This window comes from Orcinus orca, chromosome 1 (genome assembly GCF_937001465.1).
Source record: "Orcinus orca chromosome 1, mOrcOrc1.1, whole genome shotgun sequence".
Classification (NCBI taxonomy): Eukaryota; Metazoa; Chordata; class Mammalia; order Artiodactyla; family Delphinidae; genus Orcinus; species Orcinus orca.
In genome coordinates this window covers 86683990-86701683 of record NC_064559.1, presented here as the reverse complement: position 1 = coordinate 86701683, position 17694 = coordinate 86683990, and the positions used below count along the sequence as shown (strand labels likewise).

The following is a 17694-nucleotide window of genomic DNA, read 5'->3' as shown; positions in this document are numbered from 1 at the left end:
ACATCTAAAAAACAAAGCAACAGAGCCTAGGGCACTTTCACTTATGGTCCTATAACTTAGGGAAATTAAAATCAAAAAGACACAGCCACCCAAAAGTTTGGGCATCTCTGTTTACAAGAACCTCCTTTACGGGACAAGTTCAATATTGCAGAAAGCGAAAAATGGATAAAGAAGTTGTGGTACTTACGTACAATGCAATATCACTCAGCAATGGAATCTATGTCATCAGGCCCATAGCAGCATAATGAGTGGATTCATGTACGATGATTCTAAGTGAAATATATCACACAGAAAAAGAAACATCATAAGATATCACTACTACACGGAATGTAAACTTGGCTGCACAGGAACTGAATTACAAAACAGAACAGGGTCTCAAATGTAGAACACCAACTTATCCTTGCTTAAGGAAATGGTGAGTTGGGGTGCTGCATGAAACCAGAGATTGAAATTGGCACAGATACCATTCTATTAGCCAAATATGTAATAGACAAGAGCTACTCCTTGCTCAACGAAGTGGACTCAAGACGCCATATGAAATGCCTAAGAATATACCTGACTAGTAAGAATCTTAAAACCTATGGATTTATATGTCTCCGAAAGAGAATCAAGCATGTGTACAGTGGCATAAGCGCAGCAGTGATAGGATTGGTGAGGTTCGGTGAGCAAATGCAGACCCTTTGAAGTCATATTGCATGGTACCCATACCATGGGTCTCAACTCTCCATGTTTAAGGGATTCTTCCTTCAGCTAAAACATGCATGTGGAACACAGAGTATGATCCACCTTGTGATCGGGAAACGTGTTCAAATGTGTCTCCGTTTTCGGCCCCTGGTAATCGGGTGCAACATTCCAGACGCTTTACTAACATTCTCCCCACTTGGAGACTCAGTGCCTTTAACCTCCTGTTTGGCCCAGCTTGCAATTTCTGCGGAAAAAGAACAGGAATAGGGAGATCCCATTAGAGACTAGCTGGAGGTGTCTGCACGGGCAAATTTAACTCTCATTGCCCACCAGGAAGAGGAGTTAACCAAAGGCTCAGCATGCCATTCCGGAACCACACTAGGGCCTGAAACAATCCTGCGGTGTTGCGGCCAGCTCACAAGAAAGCGAGTTGAAGAAAGGAGCTCAGGGGCACTGTCATTCACAAACCTGCAGAGTTATAAATGACAGCTATCGTCCAAAAATATATTGAAGTAAGGCTGCCAAGAGGACTTGAAAGCGGGGCAGAATTGCAGGAAACCGATTTCAGGAGGTACACTGGAATTGCATGTAAAGCATAGGAAAAGAGGCAGAACGTCCACAATGATGCACTTGGCCAAAAAGTGCGTATGCGTTTTTTCCAGAATATATTCAGGAAAAAACGCATACGCCCTTTTTGGCCAACCAAGCAAGCTTGCAAAGGAAATCTGCACTACAATGAAGTCTCACTGCCCCCCAGTCAAAAGGGCCATCTGAAAAAAGTGTAAAATCCAGAAAGGCAGGACAGGCCATGGAGAACTGGGAGCCTTGTTATGCTGATGGGCGGGATGTAAATTGCCAACAGCCACTCTGGAGAAGTGTATGGCGTTTCCTGAAACATCTAAAAAACAAAGCAACAGAGCCTAGGGCACTTCCACTTATGGTCCTTTAGCTTAGGAAATTAAAATCAAAAAGACACAGCCACCCCAAAGTTTGGGAGGGCTCTGTTTACAAGAACCTCATTTACGGTACAAGTTCAATATCTCAGAAAGCAAAAAATGGATAAAGAAGTTATGGTACTTATGTAAAATGCAATATCACTCAGCAATGAAATCTATGTCAACAGGCCCATAGCAGCATAATGAGTGGATTCAGGTACGATGATTCTAAGTGAAATAAGTCACACAGAAAAAGAAACATCATAAGTTATCACTAATACACGGAATGTAAACTTGGCTACACAGGAACTGAATTACAAAACAGAACCGGGTCTCAAATGTAGAAAACCAACTTATCCTTGCTTAAGGGGAAAGGTGAGTTGGGGTGCTGTATAAAACCAGAGATTGAAATTAGCACAGATACCGTTCCATAAGCCAAATATGTAATAGACAAGAGCTACTCCTTGCTCAAGGAAGTGGACTCAAAACCCCATATTAAACACGTAAGAATATACCAGACAAGTAAGAATCTTAAAACCTATGGATTTATATGTCTCTGAAAGACAATCAAGCGTGTGTACAGCGGCATAAGCGCAGCAGTGATAGGATTGGTGAGGTTCGGTGAGCAAATGCAGACCCTTTGAAGTCATATTGCATGGTACCCATTCCATGGGTTTCAACTCTCCAGGTTTAAGGGATTCTTCCTTCAGCTAAAACATGCATGTGGAACCCAGAGTATGATCCACTGTGTGATCAGGAAACGTGTTCAAATGTGTCTCTGTTTTCATTCCCTGGTTTTCGGGTGCAACATTCCAGACGGTTTACTAACACTCTCCCCACTTGGAGAGTCAGTGCCTTTAACCTCCTGTTTGGCCCAGTTTGCAATTTCTTCGGAAGATGAACAGGAATAAAGAGAAGCAATGGGAGACTCTCTGTAGGCGTCTGGACGGGCAAATTTAACTCTCATTTCCCACCAGGAAGACGAATGAACCAATGGCTCCGCGTGCCGTCCTAGAACTAGATTAGGGCCTGAGGAGATCCTGCGGTTTTGCGGCCAGCTCACAAGAAGGCGAGTTTAAGAAAGGAGCTGAGGGGCACTGTAATTAACTAACCTGCGGAAGTATAAATGACAGCTATCATCCAAAATTATACTGAAGCATGGCTGCGAAGAGGACTTGAATGCGGGGCAGAATTGCTGGAAACCGATTTCAGAAGGTACACGGGAGTCGCTCTTAAAGCATAGCAAAAGAGACAGAACTTGGAAAATAATGCACTTGACAAAAAAGGGCATATGTGTTTTATCCAGAGCTCTCATAACTGAGGGGAGGAGATTCCCAGCAGGCTCCAACTACCACCTGAGGGATCACATTGCAAAGGCAACGTGAGCAAGCCAGGCAGGAGTTACCTCACAGCAGAGGTCCCACCTCACAGAAGGGTGAGAAACCCAGCCAACATCAGACTCTCACCAGAGGGTCCACATCACCAAGGGAATGGGAACCAGGCAGGAGTGTCTTCACACCAGTGGGCCACATCATCGAAAGTTGAGGTACTCAGCACATGTGTCCTCAAACCAGAGGACCCACATCACCAAGGGCCTCGGAGTGAGGCAGGCAGGAGTAGCCTCACAACACTGGGCCCATAGAATAAAAAAGTGAGGAATCCAGCAGTTGGAACCTCCCAGCAGGCGGCCCAGAGCACCGAGGCTATGGGATCCAGGCCACAGTGAACTCACAGAAGATGGCCCATGTCATGAAACTGAGCAAACCAGCCATTGGGACCTCAGAGCAGGAGGCCCACATCCCCATGGGGATGGAAATCTGGTAGGAGTGTCCTCGCAACACTGAGAACGTATCAGAAAATTTTGGGCGACCAGCAGTTAGGGCCTGACGCCAGAGGACCCTCATCATCAAGGGAAGGAGGCTCCCAGCAGGCTCCAACTGCCACCAGAGGGCTGACGTCACCAAGGCGATGTGTGCCAACCAGGCACGAATGACCTCACAGCAGAGGGCCCACCTCAGAGAAGTGTGACGAACCCAGTCAGGATCAGACTCGCACCAGAGGGCCCACATCACCAAATGGATTGGAACCAGGCAGGAGTGTCCTCACATGAGTAGGGCCACATCATCTAAAGGTGAGGAACCCAGAACATGTGGCTTCAAACCATAGGACACCCATCACCAAGGGGCTGGGAGTGAGGCAGGCAGGAGGAGCCTCACAACAGAGGGCCCAAAAATAAGAAAGGTGAGGAATCCAGCAGTTGGAACCTCCCAGCAGGCGGCCCAGAGCACAGAGGCTAGGGGATCCAGGCCGGAGTGAACTAACACCAGACAGCCCACATCATGAAACTGTGAGCAACCCAGACATTGGGACCTCAGAGCAGAAGGCCCACATCCCCATGGTGATGGGAACATGACAGGAGTGTCCTGGAATCACTGGGCTCACATCAGAAAATGTGGGGTGCTCAGAAGTTAGGGCCTGACGCTAGAGGGCACTCATCACCGAGAGGAGGAGGCTCCCAGCAGGCTCCAGCTGCCACCAGAGGGCCAACGTCGCCAAGGCGATGTGTGCCAGCCCGGCAGGAGTGACCTTACAGCAGAGGGCCCACCTCACAGAAGGGTGAGGAACACAGCCAGGATCAGACTCTCACCAGAGAGCCCACATCACCAAGGGGATGGGAACCAGACAGGAGTGTCCCCACACCAGTGGGACAACATCATCGAAAGGTGAGGATCCCAGCACATGTAGTCTCAAACCAGAGGAACCACATCACCAAGGGGTTCGGAATGAGGCTGGCAGGACCGGCCTCACAACACAGAGTCCATAGAATATAAAAGTTGAGGAATCCAGCAGTTGGAACCTCCCAGCAAGTGGCCCAGAGCACCGAGGCTATGGGATCCAGGCCGCAGTGAACTCACAGCAGAGGGCCCACATCATGAACCTGTGAGCAGCCCAGCCGTTGGGACCTCAGAACAGAAGGCCCACATCCCCATTGGGATGGGAACCTGGCAGGAGTGGCTTCGCACCACTTAGCACATATCAGAAAATGTTAGGAGCCCAGCAGTTAGGGCCTGACGCCAGGGGGCCCTCATAACTGAGGGGAGGAGACTCCCAGCAGGTTCCAACTGCCAACAGAGAGCGCACGTCTACAAGGTGGCATGCAACAGCTAGGCAGTAGTGACCTCACAGCAGAGGGCCTATCTCACAGAAGGGTGAGGAACCGAGGCAGGATGAGACTCTCGCCAGAGGGCCCACAACACCAAGGGGATGGGAACCAGTCAGGACTGTCCTCCCACCAGTGGGGCCACATCATCGAAAGGTGAGGAACCCAGCACATGTGGCCTCATATCAGAGGACATACATCAAAAAGGGGATGGGATTGAGGCAGGTAGGAGTAGCCTAAAAACAGAGGGCCCAAAGAATAAAAAAGGTGAGGAATCCAGCATTTGGAACCTCCCAGCAGGCGGCCAAGAGCACAGGGGCTATGGGATCCAGGCCACAGTGAACTAACACCAGAGAGCCCACATCATGAAATTGTGATCAACCCAGCCGTTGGAACCTCAGAGCAGAAGGCCCACATCCCCATGGAGATGGGAACCTAAGAGGAGTGCCCGAGCATCACTGGGATCACTAAGAAAAGTTGGGGAGCCCAGCAGTTAGGGCCTGACGTCAGAGGGCCCTCATCACAGAGGTGAGGAGGCTCCCAGCAGGGTCCAAGTGCCACCAGAGGGCTCATGTTAACAAGGCGAGGTGAGCAAGCCAGGCAAGAGTTGCCTGATAGTAGAGGGCCCACCTCACAGATGGGTGAGGAACCCAGCCATGATCAGACTCTCACCAGAGGGCCCACATCACAAAGGGGATGGGAACCAGTCAGGATTATCCTCACACCAGTGGGGCCTCATCATCTTAAGGTGAGGAACCCAGCACATGTGTCCTCAAACCAGAGGACCCACATCACCAAGGGCCTTGGAGTGAGGCAGGCAGGAGTAGCCTCACAACACAGGGCACATAATATAAAAAACATGAGGATTCCAGCATTTAGACCTTCCAGCAGGCGGCCCAGAACACCTAGGCTATGGGATCCAGGCCACAGTGAACTCACAGCAGAGGGCCCACATCATAAAACTGTGAGCAACCCAGGCGTTGGGGCCTCAGCACAGAAGGCCCACATCCCCATGGGAATGGGAACCTGGCTGGAGTGTCCTCGCTCCACTGGGCGCACATCAGAAAATGTGGGGAGCCCACCATTTAGGGCCTGACACCAGTGGGCCATCATCACCGAGAGGAGGAGGCACCCTGCACGCTCCAACTGCCACCAGAGGGCTCACGTCTCCAAGGTGACGTGTGCCAGCCAGGCAGGAGTGACCTCACAGCAGAGGGCCTACCTCACAGAACGTTGAGGAACCCAGCCAGGATTAGACTCTCGCCAGAGGGCCCACCTCACCAAGGGGATGGGAACCAGGCAGGAGTGTCCTCACACGAGTGGGGCCACATCATCGAAAGGTGAGGAACGCAGCACATGTGGCCTCAAGCCATAGGACATTCATCACCAAGGGGCTGGCAGTGAGGCAGGCAGGAGGAGCCTCACAACAGAGGGCACATAGAATAAAAAAGTTGAGGAATCCAGCAGTTGGAACCTCCCAGCAGGCGGCTCAGAGCACCAATGATAAGGGATCCTTGCCGGAGTGAACTCACAGCAGAGGGCCCACATCATGGTACTGTGAGCAAGCCAGCCGTTTTGACCTCAGAGCAGAAGGCCCATATCCCCATGGGGATGGGAACCTGGCAAGAGTGTCCTCACTCACTCGGCGCACATCTGAAAATGTGGGGAGCCCAGCAGTTATGGCCTAAGGCAAGAGGGCCCTCATCACCGAGGGGAGGAGGATCCCAGCACACTCCAACTGCCACCAGAGGGCCCACGTCGCCAAGGTGACGTGTGCCAGACAGGCATGATTGACCTCACAGCAGAGGGCCCACCTAACAGAAGGGTGAGGAACCCAGCCAGGATCAGACTCTCACCTGAGGGCCCACATCAGCAAGGGGATGGGAACCAGTCAGGACTGTCTTCCCTCCAGTGGGGCCACATCATCAAAAGGTGCGGAACCCAGCACATGTGGCCTCAAATCAGAGGACACATATCACAAAGGGAATGGGAGTGAGGCAGGCAGGAGTAGCCTAAAAACAGAGGGCCCAAAGAATAAGAAAGGTGAGGAATCCAGCAGTTGGAACCTCCCAGCAGGCGGCCGAGAGCACAGAAGCTATGGGATGCAGGCAGGAGTGAACTAACAGCAGAGAGCCCACATCATGAAACTGTGAGCAGCCCAGGCGTTGGGACCTCAGAGCAGAAGGCCCACATCCCAATGGGGATGTGAACCTGGCTGGAGTGTCCTCGCACCACTGGGCGCACATCACAAAATGTGGGGAGCCCAGCAGTTAGGGCCTGACGCCAGAGGGCCCTCATCACCAAGGGGAGGAGGCTCCCAGCAGGCTCCAAGTGCCACCAGAGGGCTCATGTCCACAAGGCGAGGTGAGCAAGCCAGGCAGGAGTGACCTCACAGCAGACGGCCCACCTCACAGATGGGTGAGGAACCCAGCCAGGATCAGACTCTCAACAGAGGGCCCACATCACCAAGGGGATGTGAACCAGGCAGGAGTCTCCTAAGACCATTGGTCCCACATCATCGAAAGGTGAGGAACCCAGCACATGTGGCCTCAAACCAGACGACACACATCACGAAGGGGCTGGGAGTGAGGCAGGCAGGAGGATCCTCACAACAAAGGGCCCAAAAAATTAAAAAAGTGAGGAATCCAGCAGTTGGAACCTCCCAGCAGGCGGCCAAGAGCACAGAGGCTATGGGATCCAGGCCTCTGTGAACTAACACCAGAGAGCCCACATCATGAAAATGTGAACAACCCAGCCGTTGGGACCTCAGAGCAGAAGGCCCACATCCCCATGGAGATGGGATCCTAAGAGGAGTGCCAAAGCATCACTGGGCTCACTAAGAAAAGTTGGTGAGCCCAGCAGTTAGGGCCTGACGCAAGAGGGCCCTCATCACCAGTGGGAGGAGATTCCCAGCACTCTCCAACTGCCACCACATGGCTGACTTCACCAAAGCAATGTGTGCCAGCCATGCAGGAGTGACCTATCAGTAGAGGGTCTCCCTCACAGAAGGGTGAGGAACACAGCCAGGAACAGACTCTCACCAGGGGGTCCACATAACCACGTGGATGAGAACCAGGCAGGAGTGTCCTCACACTAGTGGGGCCACATCATCGAAAGGTGAGGAACCCAGCAAAGGTGGCCACAAACCAGAGGACCCACATCACCAAGGGGTTGAGAGTGAGGTAGGTGTCTGGACCGGCATATTTAACACTCATTTCCAACCAGAAAGAGGAATTAACCAAAGGCTCAGCTTGCCCTGCCAGAAGCAGATTAGGGCCTGCAGCAGTCTTGCGGGTTTGCGGCCAGCTCACAAGAAACCGAGTTGAAGAAAGGAGCTCAGGGGCCCTGTAATTCACAAACCTGCAGAGTTATAAATGACAGATAACGTCCAAAAATATATTGAAGTAAGGCTGCGAAGAGGACTTGAAAGCGGGGCAGAATTTCAGGAAACCAATTTCAGGAGGTAGACTGGATTTGCATTTAAAGCATAGGAAAAGAGGCAGAACATTGACAATGATGCACTTGGCAAAAAAGGGCGTATGAGTTTGTTCCTGAATATATTCAGGAAAAAACACATACGCCCTTTTTGGCAAACCAAGCAAGCTTGCAATGGAAATCCGAACTACTATGAAGTGTCACTTCCCCCCGGTCTAAAGGGCCATCTGAAAAAAAGTGTAAAATCCAGGAAGACAAGACAGGCCATGGGGAAAAAGGAGCCTTGTTATGCTGATGGGCGATATGTAAATTGCCAACAGCCACTCTGGAGAAGTGTATGGTGTTTCCTGATACATCTGAAAAACAAAGCAACAGAGTCTAGGACATTTCCACTTATGGTCCTATAGCTTAGGGAAATTAAAATCAAAAAGACACAGCCACCCCAAAATTTGGGACGGCTCTGTTTACAGGAACCTCTTCTACAGTACAAGTTAAATATCCCAGAGAACAAATAATTGATAAAGAAGTTGCGGTACTTACGTACAACAGAATACCACTCAGCTATGAAATCTGTGTCACCAGGCCTGTACCTGCATAATGAGTGGATTGAGGCACGATGATTCTAAGTGAAATAAGTCACACAGAAAAAGAAACATCATAAGGTATCACTAAGGCACGGAATGTAAACTTGGCTACACAGGAACTGAATTACAAAACAGAACAGGGTCTCAAGTTTAGAAAACCAACTTATGCTTGCTTAAGGGGAAAGGTGAGTTGGGGCGCTGCATAAAACCAGAGTTTGAAATTAGCACAGATACCATTCCATAACCCAAATATGTTATAGACAAGACCTACCCCTTGCTCAACGAAATGGACTCAACAATGAGGTATCACCTCACACCTGTTAGAATGGGCATCATCTGAAAATCTACAAACAACAAATGCTGGAAAGGGTGTGGAGAAAAGGAACCCTCTTCCACTATTGTTGGCAATATAAATTGATACAGTCACTATGGAGAACAATATGGAGTTTCTTAAGAAACTAATAATAGAATTACCATATAATACAGCAATCCCAGTACTGGACATATACCCAGACAAAACCATAAATCAAAAAGAGACATTCACCGCAATGTTCATTGCATCACTATTTACAATATCGAGGTAATGGAAGCAACCTAAATGCCCACAGACAGACGAATGCATAAAGATGTGGTACATATATAAAATGGAATATTACTAAGCCATGAAAGGAATGAAATTGGGTCATTTGTAGAGACGTCGATGGATCTAGAGACTGTCATACAGAGTGAAGTAAGTCAGAAAGAGAAAAACAAATCTTGTATATTCATGTATATATGTGGAACCTAGAAAAACTGTACAGATTAACCGTTTTGCAAGGCATAAATAGAGCAACAGATGTAGACAACAAACGTATGGACAACAAGGGGGGAAAGCTCTTGGGGGGGTGGTGGTGAGAGGAGTTGAGAGACTCGGATTGGCATGTAAACATTTATATGTATAAAATAGACAACCAATAAGAACCTGCTGTATAAAAATATAAAATAAAATTCAAAATTAAAAAGAAATAAAATTTAAAAAATAAAACAGAAAAGGCAATTATTCCCTTCACATACATGTATTTATATGAATAAATTATTTCCATGCTTATATCTGTAAATACAAAAAAGAGGAATAAAATCTACCTTGAACCAAAAACGAAAAAGAGAAAAAAAAAAAAAACAGAACCCACCAGTTACACAGAGGAAAACCATATCAGGGCACCTGCTCCAGTTGTAAACAATTCTGAAGTTGGTCAGTGGTGGGGAATCGTCTCCCATTCAGCCAGCAGCCCCCACACAACAAGCGTCCTCATTGCAAAGCTGGGGCACCGTGCCGAGGCCTCTGTGAGTAAACGTGAGCTGAGCCCCAGGCCAGTTGCTGCTGAACTGTTCCCACCCTTCCCAGGTAAAACACCTGAATATATACAAGGACTTGAAAGCCTAGAGGAAGGGCCATGGAGCCACACGAGTGACAGCATGCCAGCTGACTTGGTGCCTGCAGGCCAGCCAGGATGGTCCTGGCCCTGGGTGCTCTTCTGGAAGATTTCCATTTCCCTGCCTGAGATACCCGTCCTGTCCCTGCCCCCACTGCTTTTTTCCTTCCTCACCTCTGCTCAGGGAGAAATTCCAGCAGCAGGTATGGGTGACACATCCTCTTCTTTAGCAGGTGGCAGCCTGGCAACTGCTGCAGAAAGTCCAGCAGAGCCCCACTCACACTGGGCCACCCACAAAGCCGTGGCCTCTCACTCCCTCCCACCAGCCCAGCCCCGAGACTGCTGACAGGGCAGAGAAAATGGCGTCAGGCACAGCTGCAGGGGCTCTTGCTGCCTGGAGTGGTATTTATATTGATCTCAACCCAGGCACACCTGGGGAGGGCTGGCCGGCACGGTAAGGCTGCTCAGGTCAGCCAATCATCACCCCTCAGGGGCTCACAGTTGCAGAAAATGGAACTTGCTGAACCGGCCAGGTCCAAGGAACAGGTGTGGGCTCCTGAGAGTCAGGATAGACAAGGGGCTGCAGCTTTGGCTTGTTTTCTAATCATTTTATCTGGCCCATGAGTGGGAGACAACTTCAAGAAAACCCTCTCCTAATGAGAGGAACCCAGGAGTCAGGGAGAGGAGGGGTGGGTGGTGGTTGGAGACAGAGGCCTGGTGCCCTGGGTGCAGTGGAAGTCTCTGGAAGACCAGGTGGAGGGAGGCCACACAGAGTGATGCCCAGGGTCACAGACCTGTCAGAGCTGCTGTTTGTTAGTTCAAGTCCTGCTCTGAGGTGCTCTGTGTCAGCTCTGAGCGACAGGTGAGCTGGGGGTGCTCTTCAATGAGGGCTATGTGCACGGTTCCTGTGTGCCCAGCCCTGCCACGGTACCTGCAAGGGTAGCTCTGTATCCTGGGAGGGGCCTGACCATGAGAGCCCCGTGGGCTGGGTTGAGGGTGGGGTACCTGCCCAGGAGAGCTCCATATCCTAGGATTGGTCTGACCACGAGAGCCCCATGGGCTGCTGGGGACCTGGTAAAGGATGTCAGGACAGTCAGTGAAGCCACCGAGGATATACCTCCAGTTGCTCCTGATTCCTACACCCTGCTGGTCATTCTACCAACCACCAGGACATGGTATTCTGTATTAGTCTTCAATGATGCCTTCTTTTGTATTCCATTAGTCCCAGAGTCACAAGAAATTTTGGCTTGTGAGTGGCAGGACTCAACATACAACTAAAGCAATACTTCCGGGCCGTCTTGCCCTAAGGGTTCAAAAATTCCCACACCATCTTTGGGGAAAGCTTAGCGAAAGACCGAAAAGTTCTACCTCTGGAAAAGGAAACCCTCCTTCAATATGCAGATGACATTCTGATCGCCAGCCCTACTAAGGAGGCCTCTGAACTACCAAGCCAATAAAGGATAGAAGTTGTCCAAGAAAAAGCTCAAATATCACAGACTGCGGTGACCTGCCTGGGCTTCATTCTCACACAAGGTCAGAGAAGCCCATCCCAGGAAAGCGAAGAAATCATTTGCAGCCTTACCCCTTTCTAAAACTAGAAGACAGCTTAGGGGTTCCTGGGGAGGCCAGGGTTTGCTGCTTCTGGATCCCTAACTACAGTCTACTAGCTGGGCCTCTATATGAAACACTGAAAGGAAAAGATGATGATCCTTTTGAACAGAATCCAGAAGTGGCCTTTCAAGAATGGAAAGAGCAGTCAATTCAGACCCTTGCCCTGGAACTCCCTAATTGAACTAAACCCATTGACCTTTCCATTCCCGGTGAAAGGTGAATCGCCATTGGAGAATTAGTGCAAAAACTGGGACCACTTGAAATGGAACAACGCAAGAATGCCATCCAGGTAGGATAAACTACAGTCACCAAGGGGCTTGGCCCACTGCCACATCTGGCCAAGATACTGGCGGTATCTAAAAACCTGGAAATCAGCAGCCCAAAGGGCCACCTCCCTCCTAAGGGAAAAGGACCCCACGTGGTGATCCTAATCACCAACCATGCCCTGAAGTTGCAGGGTTCGCTCCGTGGGCACACCGACCTCGAGTGAGGAGGCCCTCCAACTCCAACATCCAGAGAGATAACCGGGGGCAACAGGGCACCATGACGACTCGTGTGAACATCACTTGACCTGGAGTTTCTCTCATAAAACAACAATAGTGTGTCCCGAAGGAGTAGACTACTGCTTGCAGGACTTACTGCACCCGGAGGGGAGCTAATAATCTTGGCGGGGGAACCGTATATCACACTGTCACCATAGAAAAGCCTACAGACACCGTGATGATGGTGGCCAATAAGACCGGCTGGACTCCTGTTTACTTCAAAAGGCTGTTGACTCAGTGGCCATCATGGTCCTTGATCACCACTGACCCTGGACTGTCTGGGAGTTGAGCGGGCAGGGCTCTGACACCTGGTGCTGTTTTTACGTTAATTCAGGGGCCTAATTGAAGAAAGAGCAGACTACTGGTCAGAGCATCTAGGCTGGCAGAAACGGTCAGCCTAAGGTGGCCGAACAAATGTGGGGTGGGGTGAAATCGGCCCCCACAGCATCTCTGCACATCTCTTTCCTGGACCCTTAAAGGTCATTAGAATCTATAACACTTCCAATGCTGGTGCTCAGGCGGACGAGCAGGGAGGCAGGGGTCCAGGGGCCAATCAACGTCACCTGGAGGCTGCTGGGGAGAAGTTCTGACCCTCGTCCCCTGGTATGAGGGCTCCCAACTCAGCACTCAGCAGTTACAAAGAAGGGTCTGCACCCTCAGCACTCCAAGAATGAGGAACGGGACAAAAGGCACAGGAGGGGTTTGTCCCCAGCAAAGCCCATTAAAAATCCCTGGGAGATAAAAATAGAATCTGGGCAATAAAGTCAAGTCTGACCTTTTTTATCCTTTGTGCTTTGTCTAATTTCACGTGCTCCTAGGGTCCCGCATGCAGAGGTTCCACACCCGGCACTTCAGACCAGATTTCCTAGTGCAGAATGGCTGGGTCGACACCTCAGCTCCTGGGGCCCAGTGCAGACTCCGAGATATAGAGCCTGAGCTGCAGCCAACCCGGCCCTCGAGAGCTCCGCGCCCTCCCTCCCACTGACTCTGACAGGATCTCTACACAGCAGCCCAGCCCACAGCCCACGGGGTAGTGCATGCTCTCACCTCTCCATTCTCTGATCAAAATATAAAGTTTCCTTTGCTTGGGAACCAAACTCAGTCTCGATCTGTTGGCCCCAATGACACTGGGCAGGGGGACACTTGTTGGGGTCCACTATGGAGGATCAGTAACAGAAATTGAGACTATTGTAACTTCAATGAACAGATGTGTGAGCCAAACTGTAGTTAACATAGAACAGTTTATAAGGCTCGGGTAAAATAAGATGTTTCTAACACTTCCATTTGATATTTCCATCGCTTTATTATAAGCAAGTTCAGTGAAAAGGTTTGTCTTATTTGTCAGGTCAATATTAGAGAAATGAAGTGATTTCTTTCCAAGGATGTACATCTAATAATCTTGGTTAAAGCTTCAATCTTGTTTTAAATGCTTTTCCATTGAAAATGATACCTCTCTTTCAGCTCCCCCATTTCTGAGAAGTATAAAATCTTATAATTTATTATTACCAAAGGGGAAAGGTGGGAGGAGGGATAAATTAACAGTTTGGAATTAACACATACACACTGCTATGTATAAAATAGATCATCGACAAGGAACTACTGGATAGCACAGGGAACTACACTCAATATTTTGCAATAACCTATAAGGGGAAATAATCGGAAAAAGAATAGATATTTTTATTGACATCATCTATCAATGACAGTTAAAGTGTAACCTAAGGGAAGCCGGTGGTGAGTGCTTCTGACCCTGAAGACTTCAATCATCTAAAGTTTGGACTCTGCCTACTTCCCAAGGCCCTTAATGAACATATGTGTAGCCGGAGCTTAAAAAATTCCCCAGTTGGGGTTTCAGGGAGACACTGATTTTGAAAAAGCCCTGGTGTTCTCCTTACATGAATGGGACTCTTCCTACTGCTAAAACATGTCTGTCACACCCAGAGGATGGTATACCGTCTGATCGGGAAGAGTTTGGAAAAGGCATCTCATCTCCTCATCTCCTGGTGCTCGGGTTCACCCCTCCAGCGTCTTTACTAACAGTCTCCCCACTTGGAGATGTCAGCACTGTCAACATCCTGTTGCGTACAGTTTGGAATTTGTCCAGAGGATGAAGTGGAAGGATGAGGAACAATGAGAGACAAGTCCTAGGTGTTCAGACAGGCACATGTCACTCTAATTTCCAATCAGGAAGACGAATTGACCAAAGGCTAGGGTTGCCCGTGGAAACAGTATAGGGCTTGAGGAAATCCCACTGCTTTGTGGCCAGTTCCCATAAACACAAGTTGAACAATGCAACTCAGGGGCAGTAAAATTCACGAAACTGCAGAGTTGAAAATATCTATCACTGAAACATGTCTTGAGGAAAGTCAGAGAAAAGGATTGGTAAGCAAGGGAGAATGGCAGGAAAGGGATTTGAGGAGGTAGAAAGGACTCGCCATTAAGCACAAGAAAAGGGGCTGAACATTGCCAACATTGCAGTTGGCCAAAAAGGCTGTATGCGTTTTTTTCTGTATATATTCAAGAAAAGGGCATACACTTTTTTAGCCAACCAAACAGGTGGGCACTGGAAATCAATACTACAAAAGATATCACTTCGCATCAGTCAGAAGAGCCATCCTCATAAAGTGTAAACACCAGAAATGCAGGACAGGGCAAGGAGAAGAGGGAGCCCTGTGAGGCTTATAGTGGAAATGTATATTGCCAACGGCCATTCTGGAGAAGTGTATTGTGTTTACTAAAGCATCTAAAAAATGAGCTACAGAGCATAGGGCACTTGCACTCATGGGCGTATATCTTGGGAAAAACAAAAATCGAGAGGACACAGGCACCCCAATGTTTACTGCCTCTCTGTTTAAAAGATCCTCAACTAGGATATAACTTAAATGTCTCTGGAGGGAAAAAATGGATAGAGATGTGGTACTTATGTAGAGTGGAATATTACTCAGCCTGGAAATCAATGAAATATGGCCAGTTGTAACAACTCCGGAGGAGTTACGTATGATCATTCTAAGTGACATAATTCAAAAAGAAAAAGACACATATCATAAGATATCACTTAAAGGTGGAATCCAAAATGGCTACACATGAAATAAATTACAAAACAAAAACATAGTCAAATATGTAGAAAACACGCGTAAGGCTGCTAAACGGGAAAGGTGGGGAGGGGTGAGGCATCATCCAGGAGGTTGAAATTAGCAAAGATACCATTCCAAATACCAAACTGATAAACAACAAGGCCTACACAGTAGCTAAAAGAACTGCACTCAGCACACTCAAGTCGCCGGAAAAGAATATCTATGACTGGTAAGAATCTGAAGAAGAATTTATTGATGTCTCTCTGTACGTGAATCAAGTGGATGTACAGCAGCAAGAAACAGAGCTTTGAAAATCAGCTGTAACCAATATAGTAATAAATTGAAAAAAATAAACGACAGAGAGACAGGGAAAACCTCTTACAACTTTTCCTCAGGGACGGTGATGCAACATGGATTGAACACATCTAGACCCACAGCAGGATGAGACATAAGGCTGGAAACTGTTCACGCTAAGAGAAATGTGAGGTTGGGTGAGGAAATGCACACCCTTTAAAGTAATACTACCTGGTACCCATTCAATGGGTCCCAAATCTGCAGGTTCAAGGCATCTTCCTACAGCTAAAACATGCATGGAAAACCCAGAGGACTGTACACCATGTGATCGGGAGATGTGTCTAAAATGCACCTCATTTATCCTCTCCTGGTGCTCCTGTTCATCATTCCAGCCATGTTACTTAGAATCTCCCCACTTAGAGAATCAGCACATTTAAACTTCTGTTTCACACATTTTGCAAATTGTGAGGAGGATGAACGGGAAGAGGGGGAACCAATGAGAGAATAGTTGTAGGGGTTTGGATGGGCACATGTCACTCTAATTTCCCATTAAGAATAAGAATTAAAAAAAGGCTCAGCCCACCTCGCCGGAGCCAAAATAGGGCCTGAAGCAATCCTGTGGCTTTGAGGTCAGCTCACAAAAGAGCAACTTAAAAACTGGAGCTCAGGGTCACTGCAATTCACAAACCTGCAGAGTTATAAATGAAAACTAACGTCCAAAAATATGTTGAGGTAAGGCAAAGAAGAGGATCTGAATGCAAGACAGAATTGCAAGAAACAGATTTCAAGAGATAGATTGGACTCTTCTTTAAAGCACATGAAAAGCGGCAGAATTTCGACAATGATGCAGTTGGCCCAAAAGGGAGTATGCGTTTTTTCCTGAATATATCCAGGAAAAAACGCATACGCACTTTATGGGCAACCAAGCAAGCAAGCAATGCAAATGTGCACAACAAAGAAGTCTCATTTCCCACCGGTCAAAAGGGCCATCCGAAAAAATTGTAAAAACCAGAAATGCAGGACAGGCCATGGAGAACAGGGAGCCTTTATACGCTGATGGACAGTGTGTGAACTGCCGAGAGCCACTCTGGAGAAGTGTATGGTGGTTCCTAAATCATCTAAAAAACAGAGCTACAGAGCATAGGGCACTTCCAATCACGGAAATATATCTAGGGAAGTCTAAAAATCAACAAGACACAAGCACACCACAGTTTAGGGCTACTCTGTTTACAAGAACCTCAACTTCAGTACACCTTAAATATCCCAGGAAAGAGAACAATGGATAAAGAAAATGTGATACTTACATACAATGGAATATCTCTTCACCATGAAATCAATGTAATAAGGCTAGTAGAAGGATAAAGAGTGGATTTAGGTCCGATAATACTACTTGAAATAAGTCAAACAGAAAAAGAAACATATCATAAGATATCACTTATAGAGGGAGGATAAATATGGCTGCACAAAAAATGAATTACAAAACACAACAGTGTCTCACATTTAGAAAACACACTTATGTCAGCTTAAGGGGAAAGGAGAGGTGGGGTGATGCATAAAACCAGAGTTTGAAATTAGCACAGATACCGTTCAATAAACCAAATAGGTATTAGACAAGATCTACACCTTGCTCAATGAACTGACCTCAACACACCCAATACACCACAGAGAAATATATCTGAGTAATAAGAATCTTAAAACCCATGTATTGATATATCTCCATAAGGGAATCGAGTGTGTGCAGAGCGGCACAAACACAGCAGTGAAAATGAGCTAAACCCCATTATAGAAATAAATTTTAAAACCAAAACGCAGAAACAATGAAAGTGAGAAAAATTCTTACAAAATTCGCTCAGGGGCTGTGATGCAACCTGGAATGACCACATATAAACCCAGAGCTGGATAAGACATAAGGCTGGACACTTGGGGCTGAGAGGATTGGTGAGCTTTGGTGAGCAACTGCCGAAAG

The 17694-nt window shown here is 48.0% G+C and overlaps 1 long non-coding RNA gene across 2 annotated transcripts in view; it reads right to left on the bottom strand.

Moving 5' to 3' along the window:
• Nucleotides 1-216: 216 nt before the first annotated feature.
• LOC125964364 (uncharacterized) overlaps nucleotides 217-17694 on the bottom strand; it is a 180490-nt gene continuing 163012 nt past the window's right edge. For both annotated transcript variants that reach the window (XR_007477334.1, XR_007477335.1), the window contains exon 3: nucleotides 217-269. This is a non-coding gene — a long non-coding RNA (uncharacterized LOC125964364). The remainder of the gene's footprint in view (nucleotides 270-17694) is intronic.